Source organism: Mus caroli, unplaced genomic scaffold (assembly GCF_978045245.1).
Source record: "Mus caroli unplaced genomic scaffold, Mus_caroli_1 scaffold_2, whole genome shotgun sequence".
NCBI lineage: Eukaryota > Metazoa > Chordata > Mammalia > Rodentia > Muridae > Mus > Mus caroli.
Window position 1 is genome coordinate 5,874,754 of NW_028227257.1, and position 6,000 is coordinate 5,880,753.

General features: G+C 49.3%; 1 protein-coding gene across 11 annotated transcripts in view; it reads left to right on the forward strand.

Moving 5' to 3' along the window:
• Positions 1-5,741, forward strand: part of LOC110290525 (putative serine/threonine-protein phosphatase 4 regulatory subunit 1-like) — a 76,479-nt gene extending 70,738 nt beyond the window's left edge. For all 11 annotated transcript variants that reach the window (XR_015045630.1, XR_015045632.1, XR_003835994.2 and 8 more), the window contains 4 exons: positions 895-1,072; positions 1,273-1,394; positions 2,662-2,755; positions 3,474-5,741. The gene's annotated coding sequence lies outside the window, so the exon portion shown is untranslated. The remainder of the gene's footprint in view (positions 1-894; positions 1,073-1,272; positions 1,395-2,661; positions 2,756-3,473) is intronic.
• Positions 5,742-6,000: the final 259 nt, after the last annotated feature.

The window sequence follows — 6,000 nt, forward strand, 5'->3', positions numbered from 1 at the left end:
TGTAAGCGTGGCCCCCTGCACTGGGATGTGAGGTGCAGCATCCTGGATGGGGTGGATGGAGATGCTGCTCTCCTTTGGTGTCAGTTTGTGACATGTCCCATCAACTCTGCAAGATCCAGCTGAGCCTTAAATTCGAACCAGTGACCGTCTGGAGACAGAACAGGGACAAGAACAGACTGTGCTGGGAAAGAGTGAACCTGAAGTTCAGATTTGTTCCTTGAAGCAAAAGTAAAGGACAAACCCCCATAGCGCCGAGCCTTACAGCCAGTTCATGAGCAGCCACTGGAGCCAAGCGGGTGTCTTCCGCCAGTATTAACTATATATCTAGTTAAGTACGTTGATAACATTTTCTTTCTGAAAATCATTATGAAGTAGTGTTCAAAGTCAGTGCAGCTCAACAGTAAGAAGGAAAGATGACCTCACTCTAATGCTTGAAAACAATTTGTTTTGCTTTTTTTGGTACAAACATTTTGTAAGCTTCTTTTGTTGGGCTATATTTACATTCCCCTACCTCACGGATTGGCCCCTTGTGCCATACAAAGTCCCTTAAATACTTTGTCATTATCACACATTGGTCTTCCATAGCCAAGTATACACAGGTAATGTGTTTATACTGAGGGTCGCCTCAAGATCTGATGATGCCAAGGGCAGGCTTGAGCCCAGCCTCCTGGGCTGGCTGCTGTAGAGGGTGGTCCCCACGCTGACCCCTGTGCCATGCACTCTGCTCTCCAGACTCTCCTCTCTGACAAGGCGTCGCTGGCTTTGGGGCAGCTGACTGCAGGGACTAATGTCCCTCTGGCTGTCCTTGCCTCATCTCTGCATTGCTGTGACACCTGCCCTCCTGGCTTCAGCCCTCCTTGCCACGAGGCTGATCTTCTTCCTTCTGTTTCCCAGGATATGATCCCTCAGCCTCTGCTCCACCAGTTCGTTTCCATGACTAATCCACTGAGAGCCCAGACTGTGGACACTGTCTTAGCCAAGCACTGTGTGCACTGTGGCCTCCCTGGGCCTCAGCTGCCAGAACTAGCAGTGCCTGAAGGACACTTGTGAAACGTTGGCTTCAGATGTTCAGGTAAGAGGAGATCCCACAGAGGCTCTGGGGGTGGGGGGTGGGGGACGCATTGAGTAATAGGTCCTAGGGGCTACAGTGCAGCTTGCTGACCTGACTTTCATGGAGCTGGGAGTTGGCTTGCCTACTGGTCTCTGCAGAAATGCTAGGAACATTGAATTAAATTTGCCTGTGGTGACTGGTGTGTCTTCTGTCACCCCTAGTGGAGTCCGCCTCGCCCTCGCCTGCCTTCTCCATTCAGGAACTGGCAGTGATTCGCAGGGATCAGCTGACAGCAGCCGACCTGGTGCTTATCTTCAGTGGCTTCTTGAAGGATCTGGACAAAGTATGTGTAGGGGTCCTTAAACACCTGTGGGACTTTTTTTGTTTGGTTGGGTTTTTTTTTTTGTTTTGTTTTTTTGAGACAGGGTTTCTCTGTGTAGCCTTGACTGTCCTGGAACGCACTCTGTAGACCAGGCTGGCCTCGAACTCAGAAATCCACCTGCCTCTGCCTCCCAAGTGCCAGGATTAAAGGCGTGCACCACCACCGCCCCGTCCTGTGGGACTTTTAAAGGTAGCAGAGGGTTGCAGACACTCAGGCCTTCCTGCAGGCTGCTGAGGCGTGGAACTTGGATGGGCTCTGGGGTCATGGACAGCAGCTCTGCCCCTCTCTTCCTGTAGGGGAGATACAACCAGAACCTAGAAATGCACACTCGTGCCTCTGGAGCTGGGTGTGGTGGCTCACGCCTTTAATCCCAGAACTCAGAAGGCAGAGGCAGGCCGATTTCTGAGTTCGAGGCCAGCCTGGTCTACAGAGTAAGTTCCAGGACAGCCAGGGTTATACAGAGAAACCCTGTCTTGAAAAAACCAAAACAAAAAACAGACAAACAAACAACAAAACAAAACAAAAAAAACCCAAAAAACAAAACAAAACAAAAAAAAAACAAGGAAGGGGTCTGGATAGCAAAACACAAGGTTTCCAGGAGTGACCTGGCTTACCTGAGTAGTGGCTTGGTAAAAGGCAGCTCTGCACATAGGAAGACCTTTTCTGCAAGATGCTAGAGCCACTTCTGGTCCTGCTGTTTCCACTTCCCCTTAAAGAAACAATGAGTCTAAAAACCAGGCCTTAGAAGTCCCCTAGACAGAGGAATTTGTCGAGTGGCTGTGACCCAGGGCTGCCTCTGGGGACTTCGGTGGTCGCTGACCCCGTTCAGATCCTGCCTTTCATTACAGATGAGGGGCCTCAGCCAGAGGGGCAGCAGACCGTCATCCACTGAACACAGACACATCTCCTTGGGTGGGGAAGCACAAGGGTTTCAGGCACAAGGGGTAGAGAGGGGTCTGTGGGGTGGGTGGGGTTATGTGCTTCCCCACCAGAGGAAAGGCAGCTATTGTTCAAGATATGCTTGCATTTGGGATCAGCTAGCGACCATGTTAATGTACAACCATGTGGAGTTATACATACCTAGGCTTGTAGGTAGCAAGGTACGAGGGAAACAGGCTTTTTGGCTAGTGAGAAACATATAGCTTGCAGAGAAATAAAGGGGGTGCTAGGGTCACCTTGAGCCTGACATGTCATTTATGGGATGTATTCTCAACATTTGCTTCATCAGGACAAGAGGAGAGTGCACCTCTGCCAGCTGCAGAGGTTGGTGGTGACTGACAGCAGCCGGAACTGGAGGTTTCCATATGAACAGAGTGAGCAGAGTGAGTAAAAACCTGTCTGTGGCCATGAGAAGCAAGTCAGGAAGAGAGCTTCCTCTTCTTATAATTGACTTCAGAACTAGCAGTATAGTGCTCTTTTGGATAAAGAGATTATGTTTTTATTAAGGTATAAACAGAATTCCAAAGCTCTGAGTTATATATGTACCCCCCCCCATCTCTGGGGAGACATCCGTTTTCACATGAAGACAAGGCTGAGTCGCTCTGGCATCCGAGTACTCTGCTGTTCTATAAGGCAGTTTATTTGAACCAAATAAAAGATGACTCACCCACTCTTCAGTATCTCCATCTGAATTGGAGTGGGTTTGCAAAGCTTTCTTGAACTTTCAGCTTGCTGCCTTCTCTGTAGGATACATGGTAACTCATGCACTTGAACATCCAAAGAATATTGGGAAGTGTTGAGGTCTGAAAAGACCTCTCCCGGATGAGACAGCTATTAAATAAAATGTACCCCCCACCCCCCATGCAGCTTTCTTGCGTGCACCACCACATCTGTGTGAAGTACTCTTCGCTTCCTGTCTGGTGTCAGCCCGAGGAATGGTCTAGGCTTTGCCAGGAATGAAAGAGAGAGGTTCAGTGCTCCTTTTCTAGGTGGAGAATGTCCTTTAGGGATGTGGGGGGAATCTATGTGTGTGGGGTGCTCGTTTGTGCTTTTGTGGAGGTACATTACTGTATCTTTAGTTTTTGTTTTCTTTTTTTTTAGGTTACAGCTAGTCATCTCACAAATAATTGTCTTCCTGAAGAAATCCATCAGGCTTTTGCAGCTACGTAGGATATGATTTGGCCGGTGCCGGGGGCAAACTGGAAGATTTTCTCTTTGCTGTGAGCTTTAATCATTATCCTTAATTTGAGAGGTTGAGGTTTAGTCATTATGTCATGTTCGCAGCACACTCCTGCAAAAAGAACTGGGAAAAACAAGCTTGTGCCCGGCGCGGCGACCCTGCGCCCCCTGGCGGCGGGTGCTGGGCGAGCCCCCGGCGTCCCGGGCCCTATCTCCCATCGCTTGGCTTATTGCAGTGGCCGGTCGCGATAACGGCTGCGCCCGGCGCGATATTGGCCTCATTTTCCCCCCGCAGACGGCGGGAGCGATATGAAGCCATTCGCCGCGGCCCGCTTCCTCCTCGCCCTTTTTCATTTCCTCTGCCCGCGTGCAAATCACACCACTCTCTCTCACCCGAGCCGAGCAGGGCCGCGGCGAGCGAGACAGAAAGAGCGAGGGGGAAACACCTAGCGGAAAAGCCGAAGGGAAAAAAAGAGCGAGGGAAAAAACCTAGCGAGAAAAAGAGAGGGGGGGGGGGAAAGACCTGCCGAGAAAGGGCGAGAGAGAAAGACCTAGCGAAAACCCGAGGGGAAAAAAGAATGAGGGAAAAGACCGAGCGAGGAAAAGCGACGGGTAGATGTAGCGAAAAACCGAGGGGGGAAAAGAGCGAGGAAAAAGATCTAGCGAGGAAAGGCGAGGAGGAAAGACCTAGGGAGAAAGAGCGAGGGGGAAAAGAAAAAAAAAAAAAAACCTAACGAGGAGGAGCGAGAGGAAAAGATCTGCCGAGAAAGAGCGAGGAGAGAAAACCTAGCGAGCAGGAGCGAAGGAAAAAGACCTGCGGAAAAAGATCGAGGGGGAAAAAAAATAGCGAGCAGGAGCGAGGGAAAAAGACCTGCCGAGAAAGATCGAGGGAAAAAAAATAGCGAGCAGGAGCGAGGGAAAAAGACCTGCCGAGAAAGATCGAGGGGAAAAAAAAAACCCAGCGAGCAGAAGCGAGGAGGAAAAACCTGCGGAGAAAGATCGAGAGGGAAAAAAACCAAAAAACCTAGGGAGCAGGAGCGAGGAGGAAAAATCTGCGGAGAAGGAGCGAGGGGGAAAGGGCGCCCGGCCGGCCGAGCCAGACGGCTAAGTGGGGAAAGCGCGCGAGGAAGTGGTGTGAAAAAAGGAAACAGATTGAGAAAGAGCGGGCGAAAAAGCTAGGGGAAAGCGGTCGAGAAAGAAGAACCACGGGGCAAAAGCGATGTTGAAAACGAAGGAAGGAATGAGAAAAAAAAAACGAAGGAGAAAGAACAGGGGAGAAACGGCGAGAAAAAGAGCGCGGGCGCCGCCATCCGCCGCTCGGCTCCTTGCTCCGGCTCGTCAAGGCGACCGGGGAACTGCTGCAGCCCGCGGCTGCTTTTAAGTGGTCTGGTGTAGGGCAGACTTTTGTGTGTGTTTAAACCATAACCGAACCTGGGAGCCTCAAACCCTGAACGCACGAACCCCTATTTTACAAAGCGCTTGGGTGCACAGTACACGGCGGCTTCGGCACGCCCGCCGCTCCCGCTACCAATGCGCCCGCGCGCGGCCCACTGGGAAGGAGCAAGAATCAATGAAATGTGGTAGGGGTCCCCCTGCTTGTTCTTATAGGCAACAGCTGCTCCTGATCTTGGATCTGTAGACTTCAGCGACATTCGCGGTTGCCTGAGACACGTTGCCCTGAAGTTGTACACAAAGTTTCTCACGCTGCATTTTATTCAATCTAGTAAGGAGCCTCTGGCCTTGCCCGTAGCACATTCTTGTAAATAGCACTCTTTCTGTTTCCGTCTTAACGCCATTATTTTTTTTTCTGTGTTCTATTTGTCATTTTCTCTATAAGCCCAGCTTTTAATTTTTGCAGTTAGAAGCTATATTGTTTCATAAATTTTCAGGATAGCCTTACTATTAATTTTATGCTTCCATAATGGGAACTGTGCAGAAATAATTTTGTATATGAAACTCTTTAAATAATAGTGTAGGTTTTTTGTTTGTTTGTGCATGTGTATGTTTGTTGTTGAATTCTCCACAGCTTTGTAGAACAGTTCACGATGAGCAAAGCCTCCAGCAGAAGAGGCAATCCTGGTCTTTATGGACGTCTCCCAGCCCTTGAGAAAAACACAGTCTTACTTGAAAATAGTGATTTTAAGATTTCTTGATGATAATGAAATTTTATAAAAATGCCATGCCCTCAAAGGTAACAATGTGCTCATTTTGAAGGGTGATGTTTTTAAAACTGGGCCCCTCGTGCTGGATGTATTTGTCTGTTACTACCCTGGTTTTCCCATTTCCCTTGCAGAGTGTTATGTGCATGTAGATATTATTTAGACCTATTTAAAATCTTCTCTTCGTGTGCTAGTGAGAACTGAAGGAGATGCTTTCTCTTGCTTGTAAATTGATTGTGAGGGTGGACATGGACATGAGGATGCCCTTGTGCTGTAGAGAGCGAGTGCTG